The 23,477-nt window shown below is 39.3% G+C and overlaps 1 protein-coding gene across 2 annotated transcripts in view; it reads right to left on the bottom strand.

Moving 5' to 3' along the window:
• Positions 1 to 23,477, bottom strand: part of BACH2 (BTB domain and CNC homolog 2) — a 393,721-nt gene that overhangs the window by 330,790 nt on the left and 39,454 nt on the right. The gene's annotated exons all lie outside the window — the stretch shown is intronic.

The following is a 23,477-nucleotide window of genomic DNA, read 5'->3' as shown; positions in this document are numbered from 1 at the left end:
AAATAGTATAATGATATTTCCAAAGCCAAAGAGATATTATGTTTGGACACTCTCTATCACTCTTCTCTATGAGACTAGAAATTAAAGTTGACTAAATGTATATATAGTTCACATATAATATATACTATAATAACATATAGGTATAAGTGATAATAACGTATCACTTAACCACGGAGAAAAGATGCCAAGAAGGTACTTCTCAATAGCGTCACTGATCAGTGGGGTCATTTTATCTATCACGGCTAAAATCAGCTAAGTCCTGTTATCCGATGACTTAAATGGCACCCAGGATGGGACCAACTTCCCCAAATGGCTCTGCTCCCTCTTCCTACATCTCACAGAGGAGGTTGGGGGGTAGGCTGGGAAGGAGGGTCATATACACTGTATTGGCCTGGTGGTCAACGGATCAGAATGGAGTCCGACTGCATGGGGGTGATGTTCTATCCTCCAGTGATCTCATTTCCTCATCTATAAAATGGGAACTGCTGAGAGGATTAAAAGATATATAAAAATAAAACAGCACAAGCTACTAGCACAATAGCTACTAGCCCCATTTCCCCCCTCAGTTCCTGTCTGCTGTCAAAAGGCAGGTGGGACCCAGCTAAAGCCAGGGTGGGTGGAAAAGAGGGGAGAGATGTGGGCAGGAAGAAGGAAGCCTGTCAGTCACATGCCTGGGAAGCCCTCCTGCTCCCCACCAGTCCCTCACAACTTGAAATGCTTAACACAGGGAATCGCCAATGTTGCCTTCTAGTTTTTTAACTACCCATTACTAGTTAAAGATTGATACGATAAAACACTCAAAGATAAATGTAAATCTTTCTAAAAACAACTAGGTTGGGGGTAAGATTACATAATCAGTTATACTCGGGGGGGGGGTTGTTTGGGGGTATTTTAGTTTCTGTTTTTAAATGACTACCGTTTAAATATTTAAAAAATCCACCTACCAAGTACATTTATAATATTTACACAATATGATCAGGAACCCCTCCCAGTGTATTACTGGTGGTCTATCTAAATGGCCAAAAAACAAAACAAAAAAAAACCCAAACTCGTTGCCATCAAGTCGATTCTGACTCACAGCGACCCTATAAGGACAGAGTAGAACTGCCCCACGGGGTTTCCAAAGAGCGCCTGGTGGATTCGAAATGCTGACCTTTTGGTTAGCAGCCGTAATTCTTAACGACTATGCCATGACAGATCCTGTCAAAGAAAGGTAATCCAACAGAAAGCGGAAATTATCAAACAATATCATTAATATTGCACGCAAGTAAAATTTTGCTGAAGATGATTCAAAAATGGTTGCAGCAGTACATTGACAGGATTCAGAAGAGGACATGGAATGAGGGATATATCACTGCTGATGTAAGATGGAGCTTGGCTGAAAGCAGAGAATACCAGAAAGATGTTTACTTAATTGTCCTCATGCAGAACCTGTACACAGAAAAAGAGGCAATCATTCGAGTAAAATAAGGGAATATTACGTGGTTTAAATCAGAAAAGGTGTGTGTCAGGGTTGTATCCTTTCACCATACTTATTCAATCTGTATGTTGAGCAACTAATCCAAGAAGGTGGACAATATGAAGAAGAATGCGGCATCAGGAATGGTGGAAGACTCATTAACAACCTGCAATATGCAGATGACACACCTTGCTTGCTGAAAGCCAAGAGGACTTGAAGCACTTACTGATGAAGATCAAAGACCACAGCCTTCAGTATGGATTACACCTCAACATAAAGACAACAAAAGTCCTCACGACGGGACCAATAAGCAACATCATCATAAACGAAGAAATATTGAAGTTGTCAAGGATTTCATTTTACTGGGATCCACAATCAATTCCCATGGACGCAGCAGTCAAGAAATCAAAGAGTGCACTGTATTGGGAAAACATGCTGTAAAAGACCTCTTTCAAGTGTTAAAAATGAAAGATATAACTTTGAGGACTAAGGTGCGCCTGATCCATGTCATGGTATTTTCAATTGCCTCATACATGCAGGTGAAAGCTGGACAACGAATAAGGAAGACTGAAGAAGAATTGATGCCTTTGAATTATGGTGTTGGCAAAGGATATTGAATACACCATGGACTGCCAGAAGGACGAACAAATCTGTCTTGGAAGAAGTATAACCAGAATGGTCCTTAGAACTGAGGATGGCAAGACTTCATCTCATGTACTTTGGACATGTTACCAGGAGGGACCAGTCCCTGGAACTGGACATCATGCTCGGTAAAACAGAGGGTCAGCAAAAAGAGGAAGACCCTCAACAAGACTGACACAGCGGCTATAACAATGGGCTCAAACATAGCAATGACTGTGAGGATGGTGCAAGACCAGGTAGTGTTTTGCTCTGTTGTACGTAGGGTTGCTATGAGTCAGAACTGACTCAATGGCACCTAACAACAACATCATCTAGATGAAAGACAGTTAACTTTCAGGGTATGTTCAAACTTAAAGGACAAATTGGCTAAAAAAATTCAGAAGTCCCCGCTGTTGAACTTTGGGCAAATCACCTGACTATTAAGGCCTCGAAAAATGTAACGAGTCGTAAAGATCAACTTTAAAGCCCGTTATAGTTATTAAATTTTATGCAATTCCTAACAAGGTGATTATGATCTCTGTGATGGCAATAATTCCAGAAGTATTAACAAAAAAATTAAACAAAGTAAACAAACTAATTTGTTTTGGTATCATTTTCAATGAAATCTCAACAAACTATCTATGAAACTGTGGAGGCCATGTTTAATGACCAAGATAGGGAAAGCCACTTGGATTATTCAGCTAGTTTTTGTTGCTGTTGTTTTTCAGATCATAAAAGTTTTGTCATGGTAACAAAAGAAAACATTATCTTTCCACTGGAGACATTTTCTGACTAGCATTATGGTTTTTATGTAATGTTCATCCACACTTTCCCTAATGTCATGAAATAATTAGTGTATCCTCTTTCCCTTTAAAGAACTTTAAACTGTAGCATCACTGAGGAAAAAAAAAAAAAAAAACCTATGAATTCAGCAAAAATGATGATTGGTCTAAAAAATCATGTTTATTTACTTATCATTTAAATCATTTTCTTTCTCATGAAAAGATTTACTACTAAACAGCCCCCATACATCCCCTTCGCCAAATAAAAAAACTCTGGGAGTCATCTATCTAAAATGCAGTAAAATTTCACTGACTGGAGTAACTGAATTGAGGTATAATAAAATTCAGTCATAGGGCATTTAAAAAGAAATACTGTTTTCTAGGGGCTGGGGGCGGGCAAGAAGGAAATGGGAATGACTGCTTAACGGGTATGGGTCTCCTTTGGGGGTGATGAAATATTTTGGAACTAGATAGAGATGATGGTTGCACAGCACTGTGGATGTACTAAATGTCACTGAATTGTACGCTTTAAAATGGTTAGTTTTATGTTATGTGAATTTCACCTCAATCAAAAAAGAAATACTGCTTTATTGCTTCTACGCAAATACAATAATAGCTATCACTTACACTAAATACTATGTACTAGATATTGTAAGGGCTTCACCTATATTCATTCAATTAGCCCTCAAAATAACCCCATGAGGTAATCACTATTATCATTCCCATTTTACAGATGCAGGAACTGTAAAGCTCAGGAAAGTCAAGCAGGGCTCTGCGGTGATCTTTCCAACTTCCCTCCCAGGAACTAGAGCCCTGACCCAGAACCCCAGCGTAATGGCTGAGCCAAAAATTCTTGCCAATACACTGCTGCCTACTTAGATGGACCAGTATCAATGGTTTCTGGGGCCTCCATTTATGTGCACTGCCCACCTGTCAGGACGCCACCCCCATAACACACCTGTTCATGCACACACACAGTACTACTTATGCTGTAGGGATCATTGTCTGATGTCATATTTGGCACATCCCATGATCACCTGCCAGACTTGACTCCACCCTGGAAGCTGCTGTTGAGTATGTTCCCTGATCCCTTATCCACCCTCACGGGTCCCTCTAAACTCCAGGTAATCTTCCTTAATCTGCTGAGATTAACCAACCAAGAATCATGAAGGATAAACATTGCCTGAAGTTTTGCTTTAAATATGTATTTTAGTGATTTTTAATAAACTGATAAGAATTTTCTAAGCATTGCAAACTCCTCCTTAAAATATAATTCCATTTTCAAAGTAAATGGGCATTTCTAAAGTGGCGAAAAGCAATTTGTTATCTTAAATACATAAGTATATCCTTTGTATGTTCATTTATATCACTCATTAGTTTAGCTAGCTCCACTCCTTCAAGTTGAACTTCACACCTGGCTATGAGGTGATTAGAAATAATTTGCAATAAAGCCTGAATTTTTAGTATTTGGAATAAAAAAAAAAAAAACAGGAGCTGAGAATAGAAAGAGTTGGACAAAAATCTGTGAAGACTTGCTCTCCAGGAATCTGTCTCAAAGTTCTCTGGGCCCAGATCCTCATTCTATGACAGGGGGCTGGCAGTGACAGAAAAACGCGGCACAAAGAGGTGGAATGGATGACAGCTAAAGAAGCTATCAAGGTAAGAGAAGTGGGAAGCAAGTGGTGGAAGTTAAATTAGAGTGATTAATTGCTGGGCTGAGTCTGGATGATTATTGCTGAAACAGAACAAATTGAAGTTACTTTACTCAACCCAGAATAGTAAGAGCCAGGAAACACTAAGTCAAAACTAACCTTAAATGCCATGTACGGAAACCCCAGGGTCCCAATTTTATCCTATCTTTCTGTGCCTCTACCATATTCTCTTGCCCTTTAAATAATCTGTACAACATAGGTATAAAGCAGAGTAAGTTACTGTATTTTTATAAGGTAGTATGTACAATAGAGATGATCAGCTTCTAAAAGTTAAAATAAAATATCTATTTTAAATAAAATTTTTCACTTTTGTTATTACTGTCATTTACTGAAAGCAATTTCATCCAACTAATCTAAAAAACTCAGGTTCATTGTTCTATTTTGTTCACAACTCTTTAGGACAGGCTTCAACAAGTTTCCATACAAAAGAAAAAAAATCAATTATGTTGGTTCCTACCCCTCTCCACGTTCCCCAATTCCTTTGTATTGACTGTCCGATGCAGTGAAATGTGTTAACTAATATAGGTTCCCTGAGACAAAATAAAATATTCTCTTTAAAAATACAAATAGAAGAAAAAAGATCTATTACTTGGGTTATTGTTTACAGGATTACCTCTAATTCAAGCAAAATTGATATTATTAAAATTCAGAATTATAAAGGATTAGGGGATGATATGCTGTAAGTGGGTTATAGGATTTTTTAAAATAAAATATCACTAGGTATATTATAGTGAAAGCTGATTTACAAAATTGTATTTCATAACAAACTGTCAAAACCAAACCAAACCCATTGCTATCGAGCCGATTTGGACTCATAGTGATCCTACAGGACAGAGTAGAACTGCCCCATAAGGTTTTTCCAAGGAGCATTTGGTGGATTTGAACTGCCAACCTCTCAGTTAGCAGCCAAGCTCTTAACCAATCTGCCACCAAGGCTGCAACAAACTGTCAGGAACACAGATATTCCATAGAGTGTCTTGGAGCCCTGTTGGTGCAGTGGTTAAGCGCTCGGCTGCTAACTGAAAGGTTGGCAGTTCGAACTCACCAGCCACTCTGAAAGAGAAAGATGATGTCAGTCTGCTTCCGTAAAGATTACAGCCTTGGAAATCCTATGGGGCAGTTCTGCTCTGTCCTACAGGGTCGCTATGAGTCAGAATCCACTCAGTGGCAACAGGTTTTAGGTGCCTCTACTCTAACACCTATGTGACAGTTAAACGGAATTTGATCAGGAAAATTAAAATTTAGACGAAATTCATATAGTATGTGGAAGTATTCAAAAGAAACCTAACATCAAAGTTCTGCAGAAGTTTCCATTTAAATTCCCACTAAAAGCGTATCTGTCAATTCTGACCTGTAAGAGTCAAGTCTTCGACTCTTCAGACAAGTTACAAATGTGAAAAAGACTTCAAATTCCAAAAATACTGCAAAAATATTTTCACTTTTATAATAAAGAATAAACCAAAAGATCATGCATAAATCATTGCCCTGCATACTGCTACTCTAACAAGAACATGGATACAGTGTAAAAGTATAGCGACTATATTCTTGTTTGCAGAGGGCTGTTGGGGTACATCAGGCATGTACTGTATTAAGGCAAGCACTCATTTATTAAGGACTATCAAAGAGAAGCATTATTACTACTACAGCATTATCTTAGATGATTAAAATCACTACTTCTGAACTTAGAGTAGTTCTTCACTCCTCTAAAAAACAGCCTCCACCTACCTTTCAGTCATTTCTTCCTATTCTCTATCACCTAACCTATGACTCAGTCAGAGCTTTAATTGCTGCTCCTGGAAGGTTTTCCCATCTCCATGTCTTTAGTCAAGTGGTTCTTTCACCTAGGATTTCCTCCCCCAGAGTTTTAACTGTTAAAATTCTACCCATTCTTTGAGGAACATTTCAATCTCCACTTTTTCCAGGATGCTTTTTTTTTCAATTCAAAAAATATTTATTGAGTATGACTATACTGGGAATACAAAGATGAACAGAGTTTCACAGGTCCTGCTTATCAGGAGCTCACAGTCCAGCCCAAGAAGACAGATGCTTAAAACATACAATTTCCAATGCTGTGTATTAAGGGACATGACTGGTGCTGACAGTGTCCATAGCAGGAACATCTATACTGGATTTGATGGGTCAGAAGTCTTCCTGGGGAATGTTGTGTCTCAAACGGAACCTGAAGGATAAGCAGGAGTTAAACCACATGAAGACACAGTAGAATGTAGGAAGGGAGTTCCAAGCAGAAAGACGGAATGGAGACAAGAAGAAACACAGTAGGTTAAAAATCTGAATGAAGTTAAACGCAGCTGGAGCGCAGTGTCGGGGATGGAACAGAGGCTGGGGAGGGGAGACCAAATAGTAAAGGATCTTGGGTGCTACTTTAACAAAATTTAAACTTGAGTGAAGCAGATTAGAGCTTCTTGCAGTAATCTATTTTAAGTCTGTGTCTTAATTATAAGTGAAGATTGTGTTAGTGTTAGTTGCCTTCCAGTTGGCTCCGACTCATGGTGACCTTATGTACAACAGAAGGAAATATCGCCGGGTCCTGTGCAAATTCCGTGATCTTTGATATGTCTGAACCCACTGTTGTGGCTATTGTATCAATCCATCTCACTGAGGGTTTCTCTCGTTTTTACTGACCGTCTACTTAATATGGTGCCCTTTTCTACTGTCCAGTCTTTCCTGAAGATGTGTTCAAAGTTAGCAAGACAAAGTCTCGCCATCCTCACTTCTAAGGATTATTCTTCTGGAAGACTACAGTATATTTGATATTCTTTGCCAATACCACTATTCAAATGCATCAATTCTTCTGTCTTCTTTTTTCATTGTCAAGCTTTTACATGCATATGAGGTGACTGAAAAAACCATGGCTTGGATCAGGGGCACCTTAGTCATCAGAGTGACATCTTTGCTTTTTAGAACTTCAAAGCAGTCTTTTGCTGCAGATTTGCCCAATGCAATAGGTCATTTGATTTCTTTTTTTTTAAAAATATTTTATTGTGTTTAAGGTGAAAGTTTACACTGCAAATTAGGTTCCCATTTAACAATTTTTATACAAACTGTTCCGTGACATTGGTTACAATTTTCACAATATGTCAGGATTCTCATTATTTCCATTCTGTTTGTTCTGTTTCCATTGATCTAGTTCTTTTCCCCTCCTTACCTTCTCATCTTTGCTTTTGGGTAAATGTTGACTGTTTGGTCTCATATAGTTGATTGTTTAAGGGAGCACATTACCCATGGGTGTTGTAAGGCAATCTATTATTTGGCTGAAAAGTGGCCTCCAGAAATAGCTTCAGTTCCAATTTCAAAGGGTATCTTAGGGTGATAATCTTGGGGGTTCCTCTAATCTATCTGTCCACTATGTCTGGCCTTTTTAGGAATTTGAATTTTGTTCTACATTCTTCTCCTATTCTATCTCGGATCTTCTATTGTGTCCCTCGTCAGAATGGCCAGTAGTGGTAGCCAGGCACCATCTAGTTCCTCTGGCCTCAGGTGAGAAGAGGCCGAGGTTTGTGTGGGCTATTATTCTTGCGGACTAGTTTCTTCTCTGAGTTTTTTGTTTCCTTCATTCTCTTTTGCTTCAGACAAGTAAAGACCAACAGTTGTGTCTCAGATGGCTGCTCACATTCAGGATGTTTCTGAAGTCCCTAGGCATTCCTTTATTTGCACCCTTATGGCTTTCTGTACCTTTCTTGAGGAGTCTTTTTACTCTTTCTTATGTTATATTCATTATATTCAAGCATAAATTTGTCTTAGTCTACTGACTAGATTCTAGCGTAGAGCATATCATAGGTGCTCAAGAAACATTTGTTACATGAATGAATGAATACGCTCCCTGAAAGAAAGGAACTAATTTTATTCCTCTTTGTATTCCATAGCAGTACACAGCACATGATCTATGCTCAGTAAATATTTGGCAAACTAAATATCCTCTGTGAGTCAAATTTGGCCAAACTGTCTGTTTGACAATTAAGAACACAATTCATAAGTGAGATCTCTCCTAGGTGACAGTTCTGCAAAGCCATGGACCATCTACTCCAGAGACGTAGCGAGGGTATTGAGTGACCAGGGGCAATCTCTACATTTGTGCCCCCCTTCCCTGCCTACCCCTGCCTCATCAGTGGGGGTGGGGTGGGGTAAGTGTGTGATTCACTGGTGGCCTAATTTGGTGCCCCCCTTGTGCTTCTGCCCGGGGGCAAATGGCCCCCTCTAACTCCCCCTCGATATGCCTCCAATCCAGCCCCAGTGTATTCAGCACGTAGAACAGCACATCAGAGTGCACTGTCAGCTCTCAACAAATGTTTGTGGAAACAACTAATTAATCCACTGCTGCTCTCTCAGTGTTAACACTCCTGATAAAATTGCACATCCTCAGAATTGGATACTTATACTTTACATTTAATAAAAAACAGGAATAAATTAATCGAGTCAATAACTCTTTCTTGAGTGCTTCCTGTTTGCTAGGAACTAGATATATATACAGCAGACAAACAACCATGATCCTTGATACCAGGAGAGAAAAACATTAAATAAACAAACCTACAGGTTTGTTTATTCTAATAAGGGCTAAGGAATATGAGCAGGAAATAATAAGAGCAGGAAAAATATCAGCATCTAAGGGGTGCACATTAAGGGTAGCGACCAGGAAAGGCTTCTCAGAGGAAGTGACATTAAAGTGCTACAATATGGATGAACCTTGAAAATATTATGCTGAGTAAAGTAAGTCAATCACAGAAGGACAAATATTATATAATCTCACTTACATGAAAAGCCTAGAATAGGCAATATATACAGATCAAAACTTAATAGTGGTTACTAGGGGCAGAAAGGAAGGGAAAAGGGCAAGTTATTGTTTAGGAAGCATTGAGTTTCTGTCTATAGTAATGGAAAATTTGCCAACAGATATTGGTGATGGCTGCACAACATGACTGATGTGATTGGTGACACTGAATTATACACGTAAAAAAAATACTGAATTTGTAAATATTGTGCTATATATGGAGCACTGGTGGTGCAGTGGTTAAGAGCTCGCTGATAACCAAAAGGTCAGCAGTTCGAATCCAGCAGCTTCTCCTGGGAAACCCTATGAGGTTTCTTCTCTGTGCTATAGGATCGCTATGAGTTGGAATGGAGTTGATGGCAATGGGTTTTTTGGTTTGGCACTATGTATTTTTACAACAATCTTTTAAAAAAGAAAAAAATGAGACCGAAGGATAGCAGTCTAAAAAATATAAAAAGGATAGCAGTCTTAAAAAAATAAAAAGTCGGGCATGGGATAAGCAGCCTTCAAGAAGAGTCTGGCCCTGGCCACAGTGGCTGATGCCAGGTAAATGAAGGGGAAATGTCCAGATGAGGCTGGACAGCCTGGCTGGGGCCAGGTCAGCAGAGCCCTTAGGCTCCGAGAAGGAGGTTGGATCTAACTCTTTGTGTCACAGGAAGCACGGTAGGGCCAGCGAGGAATGGAAAGAGCTGGCTGCTTCACTATTATCCTGTTTTCAGCATCCAGACCATGGAACTACCTTTTATTTGGTTTCTGCTCCTGTAAAAACAACTTGGGGGCAATGTCTGACCTCCTCTAACTTTACAACCAAACCAAACCAAACCAAACCCGTTGCGTCAACTCGATTCTGACTCCTAGCGACCCTATAGGACAGAGTAGAACTGCCCCATAGAGTTTCCAAGGAGTGCCTGGCGGATTTGAACTTCACAAGAGCGAAGGAAAATCAAGATCAACAGCCCAAGGCTGATTCCTATGAGGTGGGGGTCAGACAAACCTCCTGTCTCCGCCATCTTTACCAACTCTGACACCAACCATTCCTCTCACAGCACTCTCTACTTCTCTGCTGGGTTCGATAATTCACTGCAATGGCCACACAGAACTCACAGACCATACTCACGATTATGGGGTATATTTTAAGAAAAGTAACAGTTACAATTCGGAACTCAGCTTTCTCTCTCTGTGGGCCCAGAAGCCTACCGTGCTGTCTCCTGCTGCCAGGTCTCTGTTGCCGGGTCTCTCCCGCCAATGCTTCTCACCATCTTCAAGGTTACAGCTCTCTTTCTCTCTCTTGGTGTCCTGCTTCCAGGAGCTTCTCAACGCAGGGATCCTGGGTCAAAAGGACATGCTTTCCACTCCTGGCTGTTCTTCCTTGGTAGTGGTAGGATCCTCCTCCCTGCTCTGGAATTGGCTCTCTTTTAAGGCAAAACTGACCAGTCCCCTTGGTGGGCCACAATTACCCTATCACACACTCCCACCCAATCATCTGGGTGGGAGTTACAAGAGCATGGCTAGAAAGGTCACACACAAAAGTAATTGATTACACCACAGCTCCCCTTTAGGTACAGAATCAAAGGAGTGTCACAAAATTTGGGAAGATTTTACACGCTTTCCTGCCACCACAGAATTCAAACATAAAAATATCTCAGGGAAACAATGGAGATCTTTTGGGAGATTTGTCATCTCTGATTCAGAGGCAAACTCTGTCTTGTGGTATGGGAAAGAGTGACTAGGTAAGGTCATTTTCTCTATCACTTTTCAGAAGACAGGTCAGAATCATAAAGGAAATGACTCAAGATGCCACGTTTTGGAAGATGGGCAACTGTCTCTGCTATGGGAACAGACAGAAGGTTTGCTAAACACTGGCTGAAAGAGGAGACACACTACAGCCAAGCACTGTGTTATGGTGTAGCCCAATAAAGTCTTGGCAGGTGACATGGCTTTCTATGGCTTTCCCCCAGAGGTGCAAAGTCCATAGGTCCCCTTTCCTAGTAGAAGGAGGTAAACCTCTGTCTACACCATATTTTATGCCTAATACCCAATAATAACCACCACCCTTCTGTCAGTTTGTTGTATTGTGGTGGGTTACGCGTTGCTATCATGCTAGAAGCTATGACACTGGTATTTCAAATACCAGCAGAGTCACTCATGGTGGACAGGTCTCTGTGGCGCTTCCAGACTATGAAGACAGGCCTGGCGATCTACTTCCAAAAATTAGCCAATGAAAACCTTATGGCTCACAATAGAACACTATGTCACTTGCTTTGGACATGTCAGCAGGAGAAATTAATCACTAGAGAAGGACACCATATTTGGTGAAGTAGAGGGCTATGAGGGAGGCCCTCAGTGAGATGGGTGCTGAGGCTCTCAGTCCATCAGGGCTGAAGAGGGCCATGGATGGTCTACCCTCTTGTGTTCTGCATCATGTCACTGCACTCTGACACACTGTCAGATATTACCAGACCAAGGAACTTGAGGACTCGGTCGCTCCAAAGTCATTGTCCCCATGGGGTGAGTGAGCTCCAGAATGGGGGTCAGAGACTCCCAGAGCCTGTGAAAGCCTTGGAAGTCACTTATCCCCATGCCCTGCATCATCATGAATTTTATCAGCTCTTATTCAAAATTCTTCTTTATCCTTCAGCAGTGGTCACTCTGCTATTGTAAAATAGCTGCAATGATGGACTCAAACATGCCATTAATCATGAGGATGATACAGGACTGGGCAACATTTCGTTCTGCTGTACATAAGGCTGCCATGAGTCAGAGTCAACTCGACAGCATCTATCTATGTATCTATCTAATCTATCTAATCTATCTATCTATCTATCAATACTTAACTAAAAAATAAAATGCTCACTGGAACATCTTAGGATATGTCAGGAAAACAAAAACTAAAGTTGAGCAGTAAAAAAATAACACCAAGCCCCTGAGACTATGGACCTAAGACATTCTCTGACCTGGAACTGAAGCCATTCCAGGAGACCACCTTACAGCCAAACAATAGACAGGCCCATAAAATAAACAATAACACCCGAGAGGAAAGTATTCCTTAAAACAATCAATTACCTGAGATCAAAAGGACAACATTTGCCCAAAAGCAAAGATGAGAAGGCAGGAAGGGGTAGAAAATCCAGACAAAAGGAAGCGGGGAACCCAGGGCGGAAATGCGGACAGTGCTGACACACTGAGGGGAATGCAGCCAGTGTCATGGAACACGTTAGGTACAAACCACTGAACGGGAAACTAATTTGCTCTGTAAGCTTTCACCTAAAGCATAATAAAATTTTAAAAAAAGAAAGTAATACTAAGTATTTTATCCAGAAGCAAATAAACCCTATAAAATATTTATATTTTCCCAAGAGAATAGATAATTTAAATGAAAACTTCACAGGGTATGGACTATAATTTATTTCATAGGTGGTAGGTTTTTAAGTGAAAGACATGTTCTTCCTTCTTTTCTCTCCACCCACAGATTTTTTTGGCCATTTCCAGACAACGTTCAACTGACATTCTTTTAAAAGACTCAAAAAGAGGTGATGCACACACTCAGTGGAAAGGCAGTGTTCCACCAATTTTGCAAACACCGACCTAGGCCTGAACTTCTGATTTCTCAAAGAGACAACAAGATGATTCATACACGCCTTAAGGGAAAAGTAAGTCTGGCAGCCAGAACTGAATGAAAGCAAAAGGGCTTGAACTTAAAGTGAATCTTTGTTAAGTTTTGGGTAAAACATTTGACATATCCTCTTTTCTTTTGCCATCTACACTAAGTATATTAGTTGTCTGTGGTTTTAAAAAAAGTTTACCTAACAAAATCAGAATTTATAAATAATCAAGGAGTAGCTATTTGTTTTACAAATGACTTCACTTTTTTATAAAGATGTCTCTTGGAGGCACAAACAGTATGCGCTCAATTATTAACCACAAGCTTGGCGGTTTTAACCCACCCAGCAGCGCCAGAGAAAGGCCTGGCGACTTGCTTCCATAAAGATCACAGCCAAGAAAATCCTGTGGAGCCCAGTTCTACTCTGTGGCACACAGAAATGACTCAAAAGCAATGGGTCTTGTTTCTTGGGTTTACCTTATAAAAGGGGTCAGCTTTCCACGTATATTTAAAATCACTTAAAATGCATTTGCTAATTAAGAAATAGTTTTTTAAGAACATATCAACTATGCCAAATGAAGCCTTGCTATTTGTTCATTTATTCATTCAACAAATACTGGCTAAGCCCCTACTATGGGCCAGGCACTGCTCTTGGTAATGGGGATACACCAGTGAACTGAACAGTCTAAAATCCCTGCCCCAGTGGAGCTTGTATTCGGGTGTCATGTTCCCAGAGCTGTGCAACTGACTGTGAAGGAAAATGAGTTTTTAAAAAGTAATAAATATAGCCAATATCTGTTGAGTACTTACCAAGTGCCAGGTTCTGCTCTATGCATGCTGTATGTATCGTATCATTTAATCATCACAACAACATTAGGAGGCAGGCACTATTATTATCCCTATTTTACAGATGGGTACACTGAGGCACAGAGAGGTTAAGCAACCTGCTCAGACTTACACATCCAAAGGATGGAGCTGAGACAAAAGCCCAAGCAATCTGACACCAGCTTGCTGTCCTCTTGATGGTTACTTTTTTCTAAAATCAAAGAGTTAAACAGACTACTTTCAACTGCTTCTCTCTCTCTAAGCCATAATATACTTTTCCTACAAATGGAGGAAAAAAAAAAAAAAAAAAAACTCACAAGAGCTGGTTTCTCTTAAAACAGACATTACTGAAACTGTAAATATTTTTAGCCCTTTGTACTTTTCATCCAGCAGCCTGGCTAAGAATAATATAGAAACATTTAAAAATAGCCATTCAGTACCCTAAAAACCATTAAATAGTTTAGCACATACCCAGCACCTGCTTGACTCTTCTCAATCAACACTACTTTGCTAGTCATATAAAAAAAGAAAACTCGTTTGGTTTCAGAATTTTTCTCCCTTGAAAACCAAATGTATCACCAGGGCATTTGGTGCTAGGTTACCCTCTCTTCCTAACTTTAGACGGTAACGCCTGGACTAAGTCATGAGTAACTAATGAAGATATGCAACTTGCCCCCTGGCACAATACACCTCAGAGGATGTGAGAAAAACATCCTTGAACATAAGCTTTTACAATTGTTTGGATTGTAATGGAAAGTAATTTTGCCCCATAATTTACAGAAGTTATTCAAGGTGATATGGGAACATCTGGTATAAATCTGTACTGATATATGAAGATGACAGTGGTGACAAGGATGTGCCCTCTGAGCTGTTTTTTCAGGTATGGCAAAGTACAACCCATAGACTTCAGAAAGACAGGAAGAAGGAAGGAAGGGAGAAGGAGGGAAGACAAGAAATAATTTATTTAGACTCTACTATATTCACATACTTTGCACTTAGCATCAAACTTTCAACCACAGTCTCAGCAGCATTATGTTCTAACATAACTGAATTAGTCATCTTGGATAAATGTAAATGTAAACATTACAGTGTTTTAACATCCAAATAATACTAGGTATTGATTTTAAGACTGTCCAGATATCTTTATTTAACAGTACAAAGATTCATTCAAATTGGTACCAGACAGCTTTTTCCCTCCAAACAAATTTGATAAAGACTTTATCACCTGATATAATCAAAATTTCTTGGAATCTGGGAAAGTCTCGAACCCAAACCAAACGGAGGCAGTTAAAATGTTGTTAGGTGCCATCAAGTTGGTTCCAACTCACAGCGACCCTAAGCACAACAGAAGGAAACACTGCCTGGTCCTGCATCATCCTCACAATCGTTGTTATGCTTGAGCCCATTGTTGTAGCCACTGTGTCAATCCATCTCGTTGAGGGTCTTCCTCTTTTTCGCTGACCTTTTACTTTACAAGTTAAAAAGACTCAACTATGGCACAGCCTTGCCTATAATTAGGGTGACCATGTAATGTATTGTCCTAAGCAGGACACTCTTCAGAGTGAAAGGGAGGTGTTAGTAACAATTGCCCCAGGACACAAGAGTAAACTGGGACAGTCTCAGGCAAGTCAAGGCGTAACAGTCACCCACCTGTAACCCCCATCCCACAGCAATGGGCCCCCAGAGGAAAGGTTACAACCAGGCTTCAGTATAAACGACTTTGATTCTTTTTTTAAAATTCAGATCTCCTAAGGCCCTTTGGAAAACCCTGGCGGTGTAGTGGTTAAGAGCTATGGCTGCTAACAAAAAGGTCAGCAGTTCAAATCTACCAGGTGTTACTGGGAAACCCTAAGGGGCAGTTCTACTCTGTCCTTTAGGGTCGCTATAAGTCAGAATTGACTGAATGGCAATGGGTTTGGTGGTTTTTTAAGTCCCTCTGATATACAAGACAGTTAATAGAATCTAAATTTCCTACTTAGCTTGTTTTTTTTTTTTAATTGCTTTCTTTACAAGTAAAATTTAGAATAATCAGAAAGCATGCCTTCTTCTGGCTTTATCATTCAACTTCCTCAGGCACAGATGATCAAGAGTAAAACTCTATCTAAAACAAAAGTAAGTGGATATCATACTGGACAGAAGGATGATGTATTTGGCCCATTTTCATCAATGATTGAAACAAAGAACTAGAAGATAAATTAGTATGAAAATGCAAAAACTGCAAGAGCAGGGATACCAGAAGCAGGATTCCAAAAAAAATCTTACAAGGTTAAAACCTGGGTCAAAATGAATACAATCAAATTTACGAGACTTAAACGCAAAGTCCTGAATGGTTGGTTCATAGGGAAAATATCTCAGGGTTCGGTTATCCCCTGATTCAATACAGGTAGTGTGACAGGGCAGCTAAGGTGCCCTCTTGCATTAATAAAGGCATCATTAATAAAGGTTGCGTTAAAAATGGATCATTCTCAATGCAAGAGAAGTCAAAGTTCACTTTTCTTGGTTCCAGTCAAACTACTCATGAGAACAGCTTTAAATTCTGCCCACCACATTTTAAGGTGCCCTTTAATTAAGTGGTGTGTGCAAAGAAAAAGGGAGATTAGAATGATGAAGGAAATAAACTCTGAGGAATATTTAAGGGAACTGAGCATAAATAGCTTGGAAAAGAGAAGTCATGGTGCTATCTTCAAATAACTGAAGATTTGCCATGTGAAATGATAGCTAAGACTTGTTTTCTATGAAAAAATCCTAAGTCCAATGTCAAAGATGAAGAAATTGAAGATTTTTACCAACTTCTGCAGTCTGAAATTGATCAAACATACAAACAAGATGCATTGATAATTACTGCTGATTGGAATGTGAAAGTTGAAACAAAGAAAAAGGATCAGTAGTTGGAAAATATGGCTTTAGTGAAACAAATGAGGCTGGAAATCGCATTATAGAATATGCTAGATCAATGACTTATTCATTGCAAATACCTTTTTTCAACAACATAAAAAGTGACTAAACATGTGGTCGTTGCCAGATGGAATACACAGGAATCAAATCGATTACATTTATGGAAATTGATGATGGAGAAACTCAGTATCATTAGATAGAACAAGGCCAGGGGCCAACAGTGGAACAAACCATCAATTGCTCATAAGCAAATTCAAGTTAAAGCTGAAAAATTAAAATAAGTCCATGAGAGCCAAAGTATGACCTTAAGTATATCCCATCAGAACTTAGAGACCATCTCAAGAATAGATCTGACACACTGAATACTAATGACTGAAGACCAGATGAGTTGTGAAATGACATCAAGGACATACATGAAGAAAGCAAAAGGTCATTAAAAAGAGAGGAAAGAAAGAAAAGGCTAAAATGGATGTCAAAAGAGTCTCTGAAACTTGCTTTTGAACATAAAATAGCTAAAGGGAATGGAAGAAATGATGAAGTAAAAGGGCTGAATAGCAGATTTCAAAGGGAGGATTAAGAAGACAAAGTATTAAAATGTGCAAAGACCTAGAGTTAGAAAACCAAAAGGAAAGAACATGCTTGGTATTTCTCAAAAGCTGAAAGAACTGAAGAAAAAAAAATCAAACCTCAAGCTGCAATGTTGAAGGATTCTATGGGCAAAATATTGAATGATGCAGGAGGCATCAAAAGAAGATGGAGGAATACACAGAGTAACTGTACAAAAAAAAAAAAGTCAACATTGAATCACTTCAGGAGGAAGCATATGATCAAGAACCGATGGTACTGAAGGAAGAAGTCCAAGTTATGCCGAAGGCACTGGTGAAAAACTAGGCTCTAGGAATTGATGGAATACCAGCTGAAATATTTTAACAAACGGATGCAATGCTGAAAGCACTTGCTCGTCTATGCGAAGAAATTTGGAAGACAGGTACCTGGCCAACCGACTGGAAGAGATCCATATACATGCCCATTCCAAAGAAAGGCGATCCAACGGAATGAGGAAATTATCAGACAATATCATTAATATCACAGGCAAGCATAATTTTGCTGAAGATAATTCAAAAATGGCTGCAGCAGTACATCGACAGGGAACTGACAGAAACTCAAGCCATATTCAGATGACGTGTAACAAAGTTTACCATTGCTGTTATCAGATGGATCTCGGTTGAAGGCAGAGAATGCCAGAAAGATGTTCACCTGTGTTTTATTGACTATGTAAAGGCATTCAACTGTGTGGATCATAACGAATTATGGATAACATTGTGAAGAATGGGAATTCCAGAACACTTAACTGCGCTCATGTGGAACCTGTACACAGACCAAGATGCAGTCATTTGAACAGAACAAGGGGATACTGCAGGGTCTAAAATTAGAAAAGGAGTGCGTCAGGTTTGTATCCTTTCACCATACTTATTCAGTCTGTCTGCTGAGCAAATAACCTGAGAAGCTGGGCTATACGAAGAAGAACACGTCCTCAGACTTGGCGGAAGACTAGTCAACAACCTGAGATATGCAGATGATACAACCTTGCTTGCTGAAAGCTAAGAGGACTTGAAGCACTTACTGATGCACAAAGAAAACAATAATCGTCATAACGGGACCAACAAGCAACATCATGATAAATGGAGAAAATACTGAAGTTGTCAAGGATAATGTTTTATTTGGATGCAAAATCAATGCCCATGGAAGCAGCAGTCAAGAAATCAAAGGACTACTGCACTGGGCAAATCTGCTGCAAAAGACCTCTTTAAAGTGTTAAAAAGTAAAGATGTTAATTGAGGACTAAGGAGCGTCTGACCAAGGCCATGGTATTTTCAGTCACCTCATATGCATGTGAAAGCTGGACAATGAATAAGGAAAACCGAAGAAGAATTGATGCCTTTGAATGATGCTGTTGGTGAAGAATACTGACTATATCATGGACTGCCAGAAGAACAAACAAATCTGTCTTGGAAGAAATACGGCCAGAATGCTCCTTGGAAGCGAGGATGACAAGACTCTGTCTCATGTACCTTGGACATGTTATGAGGAGGAACAAGTCCCTGGTGAAGGACATCATGCTTGGTAAAGTTTCTCTGTTTATCATGATGTTGCTTATTGGTCCAGGTGTGAGGATTACTGTTTTCTTTGTGTTAAGGTGTAATCCACACTGAAGGTTGTAGTCTTTGATCTTTATCAGTAAGTGCTTCAGGTTCTCTTCGCTTTCAGCAAGCAAGTTTGTATCATCTGCATATCTCAGGTTGTTGACTTTTGCTTTCTTCATGTATAATGTCCTTGATGTCATCCCACAACTCATCTGGTCTTCGATCATTAATGCTCAATGCATCAAATCTATCTAGAGATGGTCTCCAAATTAAGGTGGGATATACTCAAGGTTGTATTTTGGCTCTTGAGAACTCGTTTTAATTTTCCTCAGCTTCAACTTGAACTTGCATATGAGCAACTGATGGTCTGTTCCGCAGTCGGCCCCGGCCTTGTTCTGACTGATGATATCGAGCATTTCCATCATCTCTTTCCACAGATGTAGTCGATTTGATTTCTGTGCCATCCAGTGAGGTCCATGCGTACAGCCACCATTCATGTTGTTGAAAAAAGATATTTGCAATGAATAAGCCATTGGTCTTGCAAAATTTTTCTTATCACCAAGGCCATATTTTCCAACTACTGATCCTTCTTCTGTTTCCAACTTTTGCATTCCAATCACCAGTAATTATCAATGCATCTTGATTGCAGGTTTGATCAATTTCAGACTGCAGAAGTTGGTAAAGATCTTCAATTTCCTTATCTTTGGCATTAGTGGTCAGTGCGTAAATTTGAGTAATAGTCGTATTAGTTGGTCTTCCTTGTAGACATATGGATATTATCTTATCACTGGCAGCACTGTACTTCAGGATAGATCTTGAAATGTTCTTTTTCACAATGAATGTGATGCCATGCCTCTTCTATCTAACAATGTGTAATTATAAAGGGAGGGGACAGTGCCATACTCCTCATGCAACTAAACACCAAGAACTGGTCTAAGGCTACATCAACATCATCATGTATTCAAGGGCTCCTCTTTTCTAGCCAAGGTAGTGAATGAAAAGATAACCCAAGCTGAAACAAGAATTTTCAAAGCATTTTCAATGTCTCATGGAAGAATCCAAGTGTACTTGAAACACAGAAAACACAGGGGTAGTTATACCATATATTTCATATTAGACCTGAAATTGGTCACACAAAGGTCCTATTCATCCTAAAGGATTTCCCTGTGGTCAAATGCAGTATGTACATAGAAATAAGTAAAAGTATCATTGCCAAACTATTTTTTAAAGCTATCATTGCACAAGTTGCTTTTAACATACAAAGAATTATTGTTCCAAAAGACCTTCTGTGCACAATTATGCAATATATCTTTATTTTTGTCTTACTCTTTGGCACCCTAAAAAAATAGTTTTTTTCCCCAAGACTGTTGCTCTAAGACACCTTTTTAACCTGGAACTGAAGCCACTCTTGGAGGTTACCTTTCACCCAAATAACATATTGGCCTATAAAATAAACAATAACACCCGTGAGGAATGTGCTCCTTAGAATAATCAACTATACGAGACCAAATGGGCAACATTTGCCCCAAAGCAAACATGAGAAGGCAAGGAGGGACAGAGACGGGGAAAAAAACGCATTTAAACCAAACCCATTGGCATCGAGTCAATTCTGACTCATAATGACCCTACAGGACAGAGCAGAACTGCCCCCATAGAGTTTCCAAGGAGTAGCTGGTGGATTTGAACTGCTAACCTTTTGGTTAGCAGCCAAGCTCTTGGCAGGGTGGAAACAGGGAGAGTGCTGACACAATGTGGGAATAGCAATCAATGTCATGAAACAATCTGTACATGAATTGTTGAATGGGAAACTAATTTGCTGTGTAAACTTTCACCCAAAACAAAATGCTAAAAAAAAAAGAAAAGAAAAGTTTCCAAAACATCTACAACCATTGATAAAAATTTATATGCAGGTAATTTAGAAACAAATCACAGCCAGCTAAAAGCTTAGGTAAAAGAATATAGTCCAGAGCCAGAAATAATGCCAAAACATATTAGAAAAACACATATAGAGAAGCAAATTAATAGATTAAAATCTCAGTATTTAGCACAGAATTTGGCAAAGGTGGTGATCACCAAATAGTTGGTGAATGGAAATAAATGCTCTCTAAAGACAACAGTTAAATATAGACTCCATTAAGATTCAATTAAATATAGAGCATAATTTATTCATAAAAAATAAACAAGTATTTGACTTTTCCTACATCTTTTCAAAATTACTTGAAAATATTCACTAAACATTAAAAAAAAATCTGTATTAAAGCATGCTAAAAAAGAAAAGCAGCAGCAGATTGGTTGCTGTAAAGGAATAATGGTGAAATAATCTGCTATGCATGAACCCTGGACCACTCAATGGTGTAAGGCCCTTCAAAGTAAATAGAGGAGGTGATTTCAGTCCAGTTTTTAATTAATTGTTCTCTACCTCTTTGAATTCACAATATTTTTGGTTTCAAGAAAATCAAAAGGACCTAGGGCAGAAAGAGTATCTTATATTTAGGGTATACATCTCCATATTTCAGAACTATTTCCTCTTAGACTTTTATTCTACAATAAACAACAACCACAAAAACAATTAAAAAAAAAAAACAGCGATAACAAAAACCAGTCTGCTAGATTTATAAAACAGTGACAACTGCCTGATATAGTCTATCTGTATAAAGAGATTTCTCATCAATTCATTATTTCTCACTTACAAGTATTTTACATACATTTTTAAAAAGCTAATTAGCCTGAAGCATCTACTTTAATATTTCAAACTGAAAACTATTTTCCTGAGATTGAGATCCCTTACACTCCCCTATAGCCAACCTAACAAAAACAATGACAGCCAACCAAAATCTCAATTTTCCTCCAATAACACTCCAAAATAAGTCAAGACTGTAAAAATTCTGGGTTCCCAACCTACTGACTGACTGACTTTTTTAACATCACATGGGTTTAATATCAGAGCTGGAACATACCTTCTTGTCTGACCTCCATAAATAATACAAATTATATCCCTATTATCATTAGAGATGCAAGAAATCACTATAGACCATTTCCCCGCATATAACACATTACCTGTGGTTTTGGCTTTTTTATTTTTTTAAACTTTTATACTCCTCATGTGATTGTGGCCACACAAGACTGATTTTCCAAACTGAAAATTCATTCTGTCTGCTACTGCCCCTGCACAACCAGCAATATTTATTCATTCTCAGTCAACAAGTTTTTATTAAAATTTTACTATATGCATGACACTTTGCTAGGAAGCAGGTGGTACAAGAAAGTCACAGTCCCTATCATCATAGAGTTTTAAATGTAGTGGGTGAAAGATTCATACAAAAATATCTTTTCTACAAGGCGGCCAAGTGCCGCCTGAATGATGACACCCAGCTATGGAAGACAGGGAAACGGTGGAAGAGGTGGCATTTGAGTTAGCTGAGAGAGAAGACAATGTCCAAGATTTTAACTGGCAAAGATTCAAGAGAAGAAAGGAGAAGATGGGAGGGAGAAAACACAACGAGCAAAAACCACAGGAATTAAATTATTGCATACTACCAGTCCAGCCGATGAGTAAGTTTACCAGCTGGAAGTAGGGTTCATTCATCCATGCTGGAGAAAGCTGTGAGATAAGGCTAAATAAATATGTTTTAAATGGTCATCTGGTGGTTTCACAGGGATTGAAAATAGTCTTCCTTTCTCTGTAAGTCATACTCTCTGAGTGCTGAGCTTCAGAAGGGTCCAACATGAAGAAAGAAGGAAGAGGCAAATCCTGGCCGATCGTTCAGATGCGGGACCTAAGACCTGCAACTAAAAGACCATGTTGTGGCCCTTCTCACGTCAGTCCAAAATGCACCAAAAATTTGAAAAGATATTTACCAAGAAAAACCTTCCTCCTCTTCCTTTTAAAACTGTTTAGTTTTGAAATAATAGTAGAACCTCCTAACCCTGAATTAACCCAACCACCTGCTTTCTCTGCTCCTTCATAGGTCACTGAATGTTGAAGCTGCTAGGGAAGAAAAAAAAAAAACAATCACACAATCGTGAAATTTGGTACATCCAGGTCTCACAGCATTAGGTCCCCCTGCTCAGCTGGTCCTCCTATTTCGCACAGTGCCTATTCTATCAAACCTATACGCTCTTCTTCCTGACAGACAAGCCATACTTCCCAGCCTCCCTTGCAGTTAGTTGGTGCCACATGACTGAGTTCTACCAACGAAATACGAACAACAATGGTTGTGCTAACTTTGAGGCCTGGTACATAAAAATCTTCAGTGAGTGATCCTCTTGTGTTCTTTCCTCCTCTGTTGGTGTGATGAAAACAAACACAGCACTTTGGCAGCCATCAACTGAAGATGGAGAAATGCCGATGGAAGAAATCTTGGTTGCGGAACAACTACAAGGAAGAATGCCACCTATCATTCACTAACATCCATTTTGGACCTCATGCAAATAAGGATGAAACTTCTACTGTGTTAAACCAGTGAGATGTTTACATCTCACTTTACATCAGCTAGCAGTGCTGCTGCTATTACATGCCATGGAATCAGTCCTGACTCATAGGAACCCTATGTACAACAGAATGAAACACTGCCCGGTCCTGTGCCATCCTCACAACTGTTATGCTTGAGCCCACTGTTGCAGCCACTGTGTCAATCCATCTCATTGAGGGT

This window comes from Trichechus manatus, unplaced genomic scaffold, assembly GCF_000243295.1.
Source record: "Trichechus manatus latirostris isolate Lorelei unplaced genomic scaffold, TriManLat1.0 scaffold00211, whole genome shotgun sequence".
NCBI lineage: Eukaryota > Metazoa > Chordata > Mammalia > Sirenia > Trichechidae > Trichechus > Trichechus manatus.
Note: the sequence above shows the minus strand (reverse complement) of the source record. Positions and strands in the feature narration are given on the sequence as shown.